Source organism: Haplochromis burtoni, unplaced genomic scaffold (assembly GCF_018398535.1).
Source record: "Haplochromis burtoni strain Fernald_Lab_line unplaced genomic scaffold, NCSU_Asbu1 Contig_10, whole genome shotgun sequence".
Taxonomy (NCBI): Eukaryota; Metazoa; Chordata; class Actinopteri; order Cichliformes; family Cichlidae; genus Haplochromis; species Haplochromis burtoni.
Window position 1 is genome coordinate 3,127,493 of NW_024582371.1, and position 14,080 is coordinate 3,141,572.

Consider the following 14,080-nt stretch of genomic DNA (forward strand, 5'->3'; position numbering starts at 1 on the left):
GAGTTTTTGTGTTGTCAGTTTTGGGCATACAAAGCAGTGGAAAATCAACAATGCTGAACACCATGTTTGGGTTGCAGTTTGCAGTGAGTGCAGGCAGGTGCACCAAAGGTGCTTTCATGCAGCTGCTCAAAGTATCAGAGGAGACAAAGAAAGAGTTGAAGTTTGACTATCTTCTAGTGGTGGACACTGAAGGACTGCGTGCTCTTGAGCTGGAAGGTAACACCACTCTTCACCATGACAACGAACTGGCAACATTTGTTGTTGGTCTGGGAAACCTGACACTGATCAACATCTTTGGAGAGAATCCATCTGAATGCAGGACATCCTGCAGATTGTTGTTCAGGCTTTCATGAGGATGAAGAAAGTTAAACTTTCTCCCAGTTGTGTGTTTGTTCACCAGAATGTTACAGATGTTGCAGCAGCAGAGAAAAACATGGATGGAAAGAGACGCCTGCAAGAAAAACTGGACCAGATGACCAAACTAGCAGCTGAAGAGGAGTTTTCGATGCAGACTGCTTCAGTGATTCATTGAGTTTGATGTCCAAAAAGATGTAAAATACTGTGCCCAGCTATGGGAGGGCAGTCCACCCATGGCTCCTCCTAATCCAGGTTATAGTGAGAGCATCCAAGAAGTGAAGAACACCATCCTCTCTAAAGCTTCAAAGTCTGCTGGGATCACTCTCACACAATTCAAATACAAAATCAAGGACCTGTGGAGTGCCCTCCTCAATGAAAACTTTGTTTTCAGTTTTAAAAACACACTTGAAATTGCAGCATACAGAAAACTGGAGTCCCAGTACGCAAACTGGACCTGGGCCCTGAGGAGCAACATGTTGACCATTGAAAACCAACTTCATAACAGAATTGAAAATGGAAATCTTGACAAGGTCGAAGCAAACTATCTTAAAAAAGAATCACATGAAACACATGAAACAATCCAAACGGAAATGACAACATACTTTGAGGAGGACAAAGACAAAGAAATCTTGGCTCAATGGAGAGGCCGATTTGAAACCAAAATTAAAGACTTTTGTGATGAACAGGAGAGCACAGTGAAAAGAAAACTGGATGAAGTTATTCAACAGAAGAAAGCTCGTGAAAAGCTGGATGATGAGAAGAAGGAGTTTGAGGACAAGCTGCTACAGAAGAGCAAAGAGCTCGCTCAGCAGCTGAAGGACAAGGCCAATGACGAAGAAGAGCTAAACCAACAGTTCAGCTCTGTTTGGAGTGACTGGGTCACTGAATTGACAGCAGATACTAAACCTGTTGAAGACATCAACTTGAAAGAAGATCAGTTTATTATCCTTAAAGAACTTGGTTTTGAAGAGACTCTGATAAATGAACGCAAACAAAATGGCAGATACAAGGACATGTCAAGGCTTGGAGATTATACAGATTATGTCATCCTTCCAAAGAAAGGAAATCTCTCTGACACAAGTGAATCAACTCAAGATATTGAGGAGGATAACAATCACACAAGTAGACCAGAAGAACATGTTTCAGGACCTGTCAGAAATGCTTGGAAATACATAAAAAAAACATTTGGTTACCATTCAAAAACAAAACAAAAACAACATAAATCACACAGTGCTTTATCCTGGAATGAACAGCAAGAGATCAGACTGCTTATTGACAAAGCTGACAAACAGTCACTTGATGCAATTAAAGACAAACCTGTGGCTACAAGAGGCTACACGCAAACTCACTTGCACGAGGTGGCCAAAAACGTGAAAGAAGAAGTGAAGAATTTCCCAATGATATATAATTTGAAAAAGGAGTTTACAGTCGATCTCATACTGTATGTGTTTGACAGAGCAGAGAGTTGGCTTCTAGACTCCCAGAAGAAATTTAAAATGAACACAGATGCACTGACTTATTTAGAAAGCAAGAAAACCCAGTTTTACACAGTCTTTAGAAGCTTTTGCAAAGAAAGCTCATCTGCTGTTGTGCTCGCAGAACTGATCTGTGAAAAGCTGAAAGCTTCCACTGTTGAGGCTGTCTGTAATAAGACTGCCATTGGTCTGGCTGGAAAGATGAGGTGTAATTTCCCAGCATTCAATGGGAACAGGCTGAACCTGGAGAAACATGTGCTGAAGTCACTCGCTGAGAATGAAAACTTTAATGATTTCATCACCTATATCAGAAATCCAAGGAGACAAACAGAAGCTTTTATAAAAGCAGAAGTAAAGAAATACATCTTCAGAGATCACAAAGATGAAACTGTGAATATACTCAAGAAAAATGTTGATGATGTCAACTCACTGATGAGTCAAGCTTTATCTACAGCAACACAGAAAGTCCAAACTCAGGAAGCAGACATAAAGATGTGGCTGAAGGAATTTTCTAGTTTGCTAAAAGATGAGTTAACTCTTCATACCATTTCTTCTCAAAACTTCAGTGACATCAATGATTTTGAGTTTCTAAAGGAAAGATAAAGAAAAGACTCAATTCCATCATTGAGCAAACTAGCAGCCTCTCTTTGGGGAAACTGAAGGAATCCAGGTTAAAACCTGATGAAATCCTCATTGATCAGCTGTGTAAGTGCTGCTGGGTAACGTGTCCCTTCTGTGCAGCTGTTTGTACCAACACCATTGAAGGTCACAGTCCTGATGACCACAGCGTCCCTTTTCATCGACTCTCTGGAATCAAAGGATGGCACAAAAGAGGCACAGTGGAATTCAGCGTCAATTTTTGCACAACAAATGTTGCAAGTGATGGCAGATTTTATCCTCATCATAATTCAGAGAAATCTGTTCCCTATAAACTGTACAGAACTGCTGGTCCAGAGTATGCTAACTGGAGAATCATTCCTGATGAGTCTAAGCTGGCGTACTGGAAGTGGTTTGTGTGTCGATTTCAAAATCAGCTGGAAGGGTACTATAAGTACAAATTCCAGGGAAGAGGAGAGATTCCTAGTGAGTGGAAAAAAATCCCTAAGGATGAAGCTATTAAAAGTCTGGATGAAATGTGTTAAAGCATCAGAGAAACAAAACTCTTCAGTTTTGGTTTCACATTGTATCCATTGTAACTCATTACTCAAATGAGTAGAGTTTTTAGTGTCATAAGTAAAAGTGCAGGGCTTGTAGAGACAGCATTGCTACAGGGAAGCAGAAGTAGTGTCTGAGATTATACTGTTTTTTAATGTGATAATGGCTTAACATTTAAAAGTAACTATTTTTAATATGTTCTTTTACAATAAATACTTTCTCTATGGATTATACTGGAACAAATAACTTGATTTTACTTTTTTCTTTTCAGGTTCTTTTGTTCAGGTTGTTATAGATCATGTAAAATTATAATTCTTCATTCCTTTTTTTGTCTTCCACATACAATAATAATATTAATAATAATAATATATTCTCAGTCATCTGAATTTGTCTCAAATTGATTTTCTGTAATGTGTTTTTGTCATCATGTTTAAATAATGACATATATTGATCCTCATATATTGATTCTCAGTTGGTCTAATCACAGTTAGAGAAACACAACTGTTTTCTTATATTACATGAAAATTCATTCACAGATTTAAGGCTGATTTGTTTTGTTTACCTAGTTGGTACATTTAAAGCTAGTTATCCAGACTGAGTTTACTTAAATTAGAATTTTATCCTGTTTTTCTCCATTTTATCCTGAATATTTTCCTAACTATTGTTTTTATGATAAAATCTTTTTACAGGTTTTTATAAGTGTGCCATTCAGTAACAAGTATAAGATGAACATTGGTGTTATCTGTGTGCAAATGCGTTATGATAAAATAAAAGACTTTCTTTCTGACATGCAGTGAAAATTGTGTGGCATTTATATACTTAGAACTGAGTCTTTCTATTTTGTGTTTGTGTGGGTTCTCTTCAGGTACTTTCTCCCACAGTCCAAAGACATGCAGTCAGTGGGGACAGGTTAATTGGTAATTCTAAATTGCACTTAGGTACCCTTAACATGGGTAAGCGGAAGAGGATGGATGGATGAACTGTTATAGGACCTGCAGTCTTCATCATTCAGCACTTGCCCTTCTTCTATTGCACTTTTATCTTTGTGATTGCTAATAGTTATATGTTTCTTGGTAATTCTTGTTAGGCGGATGTGATTACTATGTGGTGGCTAAAAGAAACAGAGTTAGGGGGCTTTTTGGTGTTGTGTTGTTCTGTTTGTTTGTTTAAATTATTATAGGTTAAGGTTTTGTAGTAATAGTTTTAATGAAGTGCCAGTAAAAAAAAGACATGTTCAAGAGCAGAAGGGGTGGGCATTTGTAAGTACTTATCAGCTGTTTTTACTGTTTTATAGTCTAAATTTAGTTTCTCCCACACAAAACAGCTTTCAAGCACTTCCACTGACAAATGGCTGCAATACTAGAGTATATAGTCGCAACGGTGGAGAACGTGTTCAGTAAACCTACCAGTACAACAGCATACAAAACTTTATTACAAGTTCAGGTCTTCCATGAAAAATTCCTAATTTAATAATTAAAGGATAAAATTAGCTTGATAAATACCGAAGTTTTTCGAACTACCACTTCACCTGTTTTGCTCAAAATGACGTCATAGCTAGTGATGATTTAAGGTCATGTCAGTCAGACCTTTCTCCGGTTGTATTTTGATGCATTATGATCTCTGCCAGATTCTGGCACAGATTTAACTAACTATAAATAGGCAGAGTAACATAACAGAGCAGAAGATAAACCAATATTGATTATAATATAAATAATCTTGAAAGAAAATAAACATTTTTTTTAATTAACGGTCAAAAAATTTATTCCTAAAGAAAGCTATTACAGCATTTTCCACATTTACTCATAAATTTGACCTCCCGATCTACTGCCATTGATAAAAACTGACGAACTAATAGCGCCCCAGAAGTTCAGAAGAAGGTTTCTGCTGCCCCTTGGTGTTTGGCTGTAGTATATGCCTGGATAGAAGCATTTACAGTCTCTACCAGTGTTGACATGCAGGTGGAGCCCTTAGGTTCCTAAACAAGATCACAAATCACTCGCAGCTTTCACACAACCGCGCCATTTATAAACTCGCACCTACTGTTCTAAAAAAAAAAGAAACAAAAAAAGGACAGCGGTTGGGGGTGATGGTAAGAGGTTATGCACTGCATTTTCATCATTTATCCCCCAATCATCCAACATACTGAAAGAATAGGTTCCACCTTAAGATATGTGCTGATTTAAGGAAATAAAGCAGTTAAAATTAAAATTAACACCTCGCTCAAAATGTGCCTTAAAGGAATAATTAAGCATATAAGTACAACTGCTCAGTATATGCTTGAGGCAAATGTTGTGTTACCTTACTTACACAGGTCTGTGTATTTTGCTGCAGCTCTGGTAGTCTTCCTTTGTGGTACGGCCAACACCTCACTGGGTGCCACAGTCCTGATTAATTCTGCTCTCTGACATTTCATGTGGTTTCATGCACTTTTATGGACTGAGACAGGAAAGACGTTTTATTAATGAGATCTCATTTAGAAATAGAGGCAGCATTTGGATGCAGCTGGTCTCTGCTTAAACCCTGTGGTTTTTACATGTTTTGCATCTAGTTTTAATTAATGTAAAACATGCAAAACATATGTGCGATATATGGATGTGTGATACCATTAGTTCAGTTTCAGCCGTCATGGTGTTTATTAAGCCGCACATTGTAATGACAAACTGATTTTGATCCTGTGTGTATATTATATGCAATGAAAAAATTTCAAATTGTATGTTAATTAATAAAAAAAAATGCATGATTAAGATCGAAGGTCTGAAATGTTGCGTCATTCTGATCATAAGCTGGGTTTCTCAGGGAGCCTTTCCCCTCATGAAAGTTAAAAGTTGTGGTGTTGCCCTAAAACAAAGTCCGTGCTTTGTGAACTTCAACATCAGAGGCCACGAGCTGGTTAAAGGTTATATGTAAGCAGGGTGTGCAAATGTTGAACTACAATAACTGATAATCAGTGAATGGCTGGTGTTATTTGATACCATATCTCAATAGATTTTGTAGGATGAATGAATCAAAGAGTACAGTGAACTTATGTTCAGCAAACATGATTTGAGCTTTGTAACTGGGTTATGCTGCTAAAAAGGTAAAAAGATGCCATCAGAAGATGGGTAATCAGCAACAATACTTAAGTAGGTTGTGGGATTTTAAACAAGGCAGGATGCTTTGTTGTTTGCCGCTGCCATTTCAATGTTGCAGTAGAAACTGAGACTCACGAGACCAGGAAATCGTTTTTCAGCCTTCTGTTGTCCAGTTTTGGTGAGCTTTTTAGAATTGTAGCCTCAGATTTCTGTTCTTAGCAGATATGAGTGGCATCTAATGTGGTCTTTTGCTGCCATAACCCACCCACCCTCTTCGAAGTTCAATGTGTTCTGCACTCAGAGATGCTCTTCTGCATCTTTGAGATGTAATAAGTTGCTGTCTTGACTTCCCGTCAGTTTAAAGCAGTTGAGACATTCTTCTCTGAAATCAAGTGCACATTTTCTCCCAGAGAACTTGACCATTCTGTGAAAACCCAGTGACTGTAGAAAAATCCCACATCAGCATTTTGTGAAATACAAAGATCTATCTGGCAGTAACATCATTCAGAGTTACTTAAATCACCTTTCTTCTTCATCGTAGTCTAAGGAGCTTGGAAAGAAAAGCGTCTGGACTTCTTTAAGTTGCTTGAAGACGTTTCACCTCTCATCCGAGAAGCTTCTTCAGTTCTAGGGTCAAATGGTGGAGAGTCCCAGATTTAAACCCTGTGGGAGTTTCCCCCCAAGAGGGACAAAAGGACCCCCTGATGATCCTCTACCTAATCACATGAGCCAAGGTGTGAAAACGGGTGTGGGTCACAATCACCCATGGTTTCAAGTGAGCTCATTGGGAAACCTAGCCCCACCCTGTCATGCGATTTCCTGAGGTCAGATGGACCAGGGTATGAGTGGGCGTTAAGGGGTCTGGAAGGAATCTCAAAACTGGATTATAGATGGCAGACAGTTGGTGTCATACGCCACCGCCTCTGTTCAAAGATGGTCGCTCACAGTGGACATAGATGGCTTCTTTCACTCCTCTTTCAAACCATCTGTCCTCTGTCCAAAATGTGAACATTGGCATCCTCGAAAGAGTGTCCTTTGTCCTTTAGATGCAGATGGACCGCCGAGTCTTGTCCTGTGGAGGTGGCTCTTCTATGTTGTGCCATGCGTTTATTAAGTGGCTGTTTGGTCTCTCCAATGTAGAGGTCTGGGCATTCCTCGCTACACTGTACAGCATAGACCACATTGTTCAGTTTGTGTTTAGGAGTTTTGTCTTTCGGATGATTCCTCATTCATTGTAGCTTCGTGCTATTAACACTGAAAAATTCTCTGAAAAATGATAGATGGCACATGTCCCGTGATGGTGCGAGTGATTTTCAATAACTTTATTAAAACCATATTGTGACACAGACCAGAACACTTACAGAGCACACAACAGAAATAAATACCATCATGTGTACAGCGCTCATTGCCGAACAGAATTATTGCAGCTGGCTTTTGATTTATGTCATCCAGAAAGAGAGAGGGCATGCTATGTCATCAGACAGAGATACCACCAGGAGCTGGGCTCAGTGTGCCAAACACCCTGCCTGCTTTTTGACCGTAGAGAGCAGTTCCTTAAACACGTCATCGGCTCTGATATACAGCTAGGCTGCGTCTCAATCTAAAACAATCAGCTCCTGCTCAGCTCCGCTCGAGGAGGCATCGGGCTGCTTTAATCAAGGTCCATGTCAGGCTTGCTCTCTGTAGTTTCTGAGGCAGGATTGCCCGCAGCCTCGGTCGTTCCCTTGTCTGCCGCTGCTTCCTGGGGTTTCTCCTGGCCGTCGACGGGCCCGTTCTGCTCTGCAGGGGTCTCCTCTTTGGGAAGCTCCACTTTGGGTTTGGGCTTGGTCACGATCGGGTTACAAGCACCGAAAAGCTCCTGTGGAAAAATGAAATGATGGGTTGATTCAATAAAAACTGAACTAACCCTACAGTCTAATATTCCCAGTGCTTACAATCTTAAACTCACCCTTGTTTTTGCTTTAATGTCTTTGACTTTGACAGATGGATCCACCGCCAGGCTCTGTTTGCTCTGCTGGTTCATGGCACTGTTCATCCAGATCATTGCATCGTTGTTCAGTTTGTCCACCTTGTTTACATCTGCCTCATCTAAATGGTCATACTGCTCATCCTGGAAATCAAACAGGCAATATTATGTGTTGTGCAGGCAACAGAAGCTATTAATAGTAGTTCTCATGTCTTTTAAACAATACCGTGTAAACATATTTAAAAACAAATACATTCAATACTGTAGGTAATAGTAGTCACCTTCATTTTGTAGGCTTCGATAAATTTCATGTACTGCTGGATTTGTTTTCCCAGCTCATCAAAAGCTTTAGGTCTCTCTTCAGACTCTGCATACCTGTCCTGAATCGGCTGACCGAGTTTCTGCAGAGCACACCGTCAACACATCAGTTAGAGGAATCAATATGTGATCAGACTAAGACAAGAAACATAAATAAAGAAATAAAAAAAAGAAATCAGCGCAATAATCACCTTCAACTCTGCAAGTTTGTCAATGTACACCTGTTTGGGTTGGTCCTCTCCATCTTCATACAGCCAGTTTTCAGTATCCTCCAGCTTTAAGGACAAAACATCTCGGTCCTAAAGAATTAGAATGATTTCACATTATGTCGAGGGACGTTGAATCTGCTGCCAATTACATCACGGCTTATCTTAAACGATGAATGAGACGATGCTCTTCACTCACAGATTCGCTGACGAACTTCTCCAGCATGCCGTGCAGTTTGTCCCTCATTTCGTACACGTACTCTTCTACATTATTCTTAGCGTCGTTCCTCTCCTTCTCCAGCTTATCCTGCATGATCATCTTGCCCTGAGGAGAACAAACACAGCCATTCTTACTCCCAGGCGAGATGACTGGATTGTGTAATGTCAGTGTGAGAGATGGGTGAAAATATAGGTACCTCATTTTCTACAAAAAGATTGAGCATGTCGTTTGCTAGCTGCCACTGTGGGTTGTTTTCAATTGGAAGCTCCAGAACTTTTGTCTTGACTTTGGGTTTTTTGGCTTGTGGAGGCTGATCGGACTTCTTCTCACCCTTGTTCTCCTCTGTGGAAGTCTAAGGAAAAAAAGAAAAGGTATAACAAAATATAAACACTTGCTTCATAAGGATAAAACATAAAAATTAAAACATTTCAGGGTTCTAACATAAAGACTTTAATCTGGGCTATCAATATTTAACTGATTCTACACAAACATCTCACCTCCATCTCTTCACTCTCTCGTGGCGTCTTCTCTTCTGTTTCTTTCTGAGCCTCTCCCTGAGTCGGCTGCTCATCCTGATCTGTCTGCATTTTGCTCTGCTGTGGGAAGAAATTTAAGAAGTCTTTAAGAAGAAGCATCTCACAGCGAGTACCACATGACTCTTCGGCTGCAGCTGAAGGACAAGGCCAATGACGAAGAAGAGCTAAACCAACAGTTCAGCTCTGTTTGGAGTGACTGGGTCACTGAATTGACAGCAGATACTAAACCTGTTGATGACATCAACTTGAAAGAAGATCAGTTTATTATCCTTAAAGAACTTGGTTTTGAAGAGACTCTGATAAATGAACGCAAACAAAATGGCAGATACAAGGACATGTCAAGGCTTGGAGATTATACAGATTATGTCATCCTTCCAAAGAAAGGAAATCTCTCTGACACAAGTGAATCAACTCAAGATATTGAGGAGGATAACAATCACACAAGTAGACCAGAAGAACATGTTTCAGGACCTGTCAGACATGCTTGGGAATATATAAAAAAAACATTTGGTTACCATTCAAAAACAAAACAAAAACAACATAAATCACACAGTGCTTTATCCTGGAATGAACAGCAAGAGATCAGACTGCTTATTGACAAAGCTGACAAACAGTCACTTGATGCAATTAAAGACAAACCTGTGGCTACAAGAGGCTACACGCAAACTCACTTGCACGAGGTGGCCAAAAACGTGAAAGAAGAAGTGAAGAATTTCCCAATGATATATAATTTGAAAAAGGAGTTTACAGTCGATCTCATACTGTATGTGTTTGACAGAGCAGAGAGTTGGCTTCTAGACTCCCAGAAGAAATTTAAAATGAACACAGATGCACTGACTTATTTAGAAAGCAAGAAAACCCAGTTTTACACAGTCTTTAGAAGCTTTTGCAAAGGAAGCTCATCTGCTGTTGTGCTTGCAGAATTGATCTGTGAAAGGTTGAAAGCTTCCACTGTTGAGGCTGTCTGTAATAAGACTGCCATTGGTCTGGCTGGAGAGATGAGGTGTAATTTCCCAGCATTCAATGGGAACAGGCTGAACTTGGAGAAACATGTGCTGAAGTCACTCGCTGAGAATGAAAACTTTGATGATTTCATCACCTATATCAGAAATCCAAGGAGACAAACAGAAGCTTTTATAAAAGCAGAAGTAAAGAAATACATCTTCATAGATCACAGAGATGAAACTGTGAATATACTCAAGAAAAATGTTGATGATGTCAACTCACTGATGAGTCAAGCTTTATCTACAGCAACACAGAATGTCCAAACTCAGGAAGCAGACATAAAGATGTGGCTGAATGAATTTTCTAGTTTGCTAAAAGATGAGTTAACTCTTCATACCATTTCTTCTCAAAACTTCAGTGACATCAATGATTTTGAGTTTCTGAAGGAAGAGATAAAGAAAAGACTCGATTCCATCATTGAGCAAACTAGCAGCCTCTCTTTGGGGAAACTGAAGGAATCCAGGTTAAAACCTGATGAAATCCTCATTGATCAGCTGTGTAAGTGCTGCTGGGTAACGTGTCCCTTCTGTGCAGCTGTTTGTACCAACACCATTGAAGGTCACAGTCCTGATGACCACAGCGTCCCTTTTCATCGACTCTCTGGAATCAAAGGATGGCACAAAAGAGGCACAGTGGAATTCAGCGTCAATTTTTGCACAACAAATGTTGCAAGTGATGGCAGATTTTATCCTCATCATAATTCAGAGAAATCTGTTCCCTATAAACTGTACAGAACTGCTGGTCCAGAGTATGCTAACTGGAGAATCATTCCTGATGAGTCTAAGCTGGCGTACTGGAAGTGGTTTGTGTGTCGATTTCAAAATCAGCTGGAAGGGTACTATAAGTACAAATTCCAGGGAAGAGGAGAGATTCCTAGTGAGTGGAAAAAAATCCCTAAGGATGAAGCTATTAAAAGTCTGGATGAAATGTGTTAAAGCATCAGAGAAACAAAACTCTTCAGTTTTGGTTTCACATTGTATCCATTGTAACTCATTACTCAAATGAGTAGAGTTTTTAGTGTCATAAGTAAAAGTGCAGGGCTTGTAGAGACAGCATTGCTACAGGGAAGCAGAAGTAGTGTCTGAGATTATACTGTTTTTTAATGTGATAATGGCTTAACATTTAAAAGTAACTATTTTTAATATGTTCTTTTACAATAAATACTTTCTCTATGGATTATACTGGAACAAATAACTTGATTTTACTTTTTTCTTTTCAGGTTCTTTTGTTCAGGTTGTTATAGATCATGTAAAATTATAATTCTTCATTCCTTTTTTTGTCTTCCACATACAATAATAATATTAATAATAATAATATATTCTCAGTCATCTGAATTTGTCTCAAATTGATTTTCTGTAATGTGTTTTTGTCATCATGTTTAAATAATGACATATATTGATCCTCATATATTGATTCTCAGTTGGTCTAATCACAGTTAGAGAAACACAACTGTTTTCTTATATTACATGAAAATTCATTCACAGATTTAAGGCTGATTTGTTTTGTTTACCTAGTTGGTACATTTAAAGCTAGTTATCCAGACTGAGTTTACTTAAATTAGAATTTTATCCTGTTTTTCTCCATTTTATCCTGAATATTTTCCTAACTATTGTTTTTATGATAAAATCTTTTTACAGGTTTTTATAAGTGTGCCATTCAGTAACAAGTATAAGATGAACATTGGTGTTATCTGTGTGCAAATGCGTTATGATAAAATAAAAGACTTTCTTTCTGACATGCAGTGAAAATTGTGTGGCATTTATATACTTAGAACTGAGTCTTTCTATTTTGTGTTTGTGTGGGTTCTCTTCAGGTACTTTCTCCCACAGTCCAAAGACATGCAGTCAGTGGGGACAGGTTAATTGGTAATTCTAAATTGCACTTAGGTACCCTTAACATGGGTAAGCGGAAGAGGATGGATGGATGAACTGTTATAGGACCTGCAGTCTTCATCATTCAGCACTTGCCCTTCTTCTATTGCACTTTTATCTTTGTGATTGCTAATAGTTATATGTTTCTTGGTAATTCTTGTTAGGCGGATGTGATTACTATGTGGTGGCTAAAAGAAACAGAGTTAGGGGGCTTTTTGGTGTTGTGTTGTTCTGTTTGTTTGTTTAAATTATTATAGGTTAAGGTTTTGTAGTAATAGTTTTAATGAAGTGCCAGTAAAAAAAAAGACATGTTCAAGAGCAGAAGGGGTGGGCATTTGTAAGTACTTATCAGCTGTTTTTACTGTTTTATAGTCTAAATTTAGTTTCTCCCACACAAAACAGCTTTCAAGCACTTCCACTGACAAATGGCTGCAATATTAGAGTATATAGTCGCAACGGTAGAGAACGTGTTCAGTAAACCTACCAGTACAACAGCATACAAAACTTTATTACAAGTTCAGGTCTTCCATGAAAAATTCCTAATTTAATAATTAAAGGATAAAATTAGCTTGATAAATACCGAAGTTTTCCGAACTACCACTTTACCCTGTTTTGCTCAAAATGACGTCATAGCTAGTGATGATTTAAGGTCATGTCAGTCAGACCTTTCTTTATTTTGATGCATTATGATCTCTGCCAGATTCTGGCACAGATTTAACTAACTATAAATAGGCAGAGTAACATAACTATAAATGGACAGAGTAAAAGATAAACCAATATTGATTAAAAAATAAATAATTTTGAAAGAAAATAAAAAAATTTTTTAATTAACGGTCAAAAAATTAATTCCTAAAGAAAGCTATTACAGCATTTTCCACATTTACTCATAAGTTTGAACTCCTGATCAACTGCCATTGATAAAAACTGACGAACTAATAGCTCCCCAGAAGTTCAGAAGAAGGTTTCTGCTGCCCCCTGGTGTTTCGCTGTAGTATATGCCTGGATAAAAGCATTTACAGTCTCTACCAGTGTTGACATGCAGGTGGAGGCCTGAGGTTCCTAAACAAGATCACAAATCACTCGCAGCTTTCACACAACCGCGCCATTTATAAACTCGCACCTACTGTTCTAAAAAAAAAAAAAAGCAAAAAAACAAACAAAAAAAGGACAGCGGTTGGGGGTGATGGTAAGAGGGTTATGCACTGCATTTTCATCATTTATCCCCCAATCATCCAACATACTGAAAGAATAGGTTCCACCTTAAGATATGTGCTGATTTAAGGAAATAAAGCAGTTAAAATTAAAATTAACACCTCGCTCAAAATGTGCCTTAAAGGAATAATTAAGCATATAAGTACAACTGCTCAGTATATGCTTGAGGCAAATGTTGTGTTACCTTACTTACACAGGTCTGTGTACTTTGCTGCAGCTCTGGTAGTCTTCCTTTGTGGTAAGGCCAACACCTCACTGGGTGCCACAGTCCTGATTAATTCTGTTCTCTGACATTTCATGTGGTTTCATGCACTTTTATGGACTGAGACAGGAAAGACGTTTTATTAATGAGATCTCATTTAGAAATAGAGGCAGCATTTGGATGCAGCTGGTCTCTGCTTAAACCGTGTGGTTTTTACATGTTTTGCATCTAGTTTTAATTAATGTAAAACATGCAAAACATATGTGCGATATATGGATGTGTGATACCATTAGTTCAGTTTCAGCCGTCATGGTGTTTATTAAGCCGCACATTGTAATGACAAACTGATTTTGATCCTGTGTGTATATTATATGCAATGAAAAAATTTCAAATTGTATGTTAATTAATAAAAAAAAATGCATGATTAAGATCGAAGGTCTGAAATGTTGCGTCATTCTGATCATAAGCTGGGTTTCTCAGGGAGCC

At 38.5% G+C, this 14,080-nt stretch overlaps 1 pseudogene; it reads left to right on the forward strand.

The window, feature by feature from the left end:
* Window positions 1–6: 6 nt before the first annotated feature.
* On the forward strand, window positions 7–4,344 carry LOC121811996 (annotated as a pseudogene).
* Window positions 4,345–14,080: the final 9,736 nt, after the last annotated feature.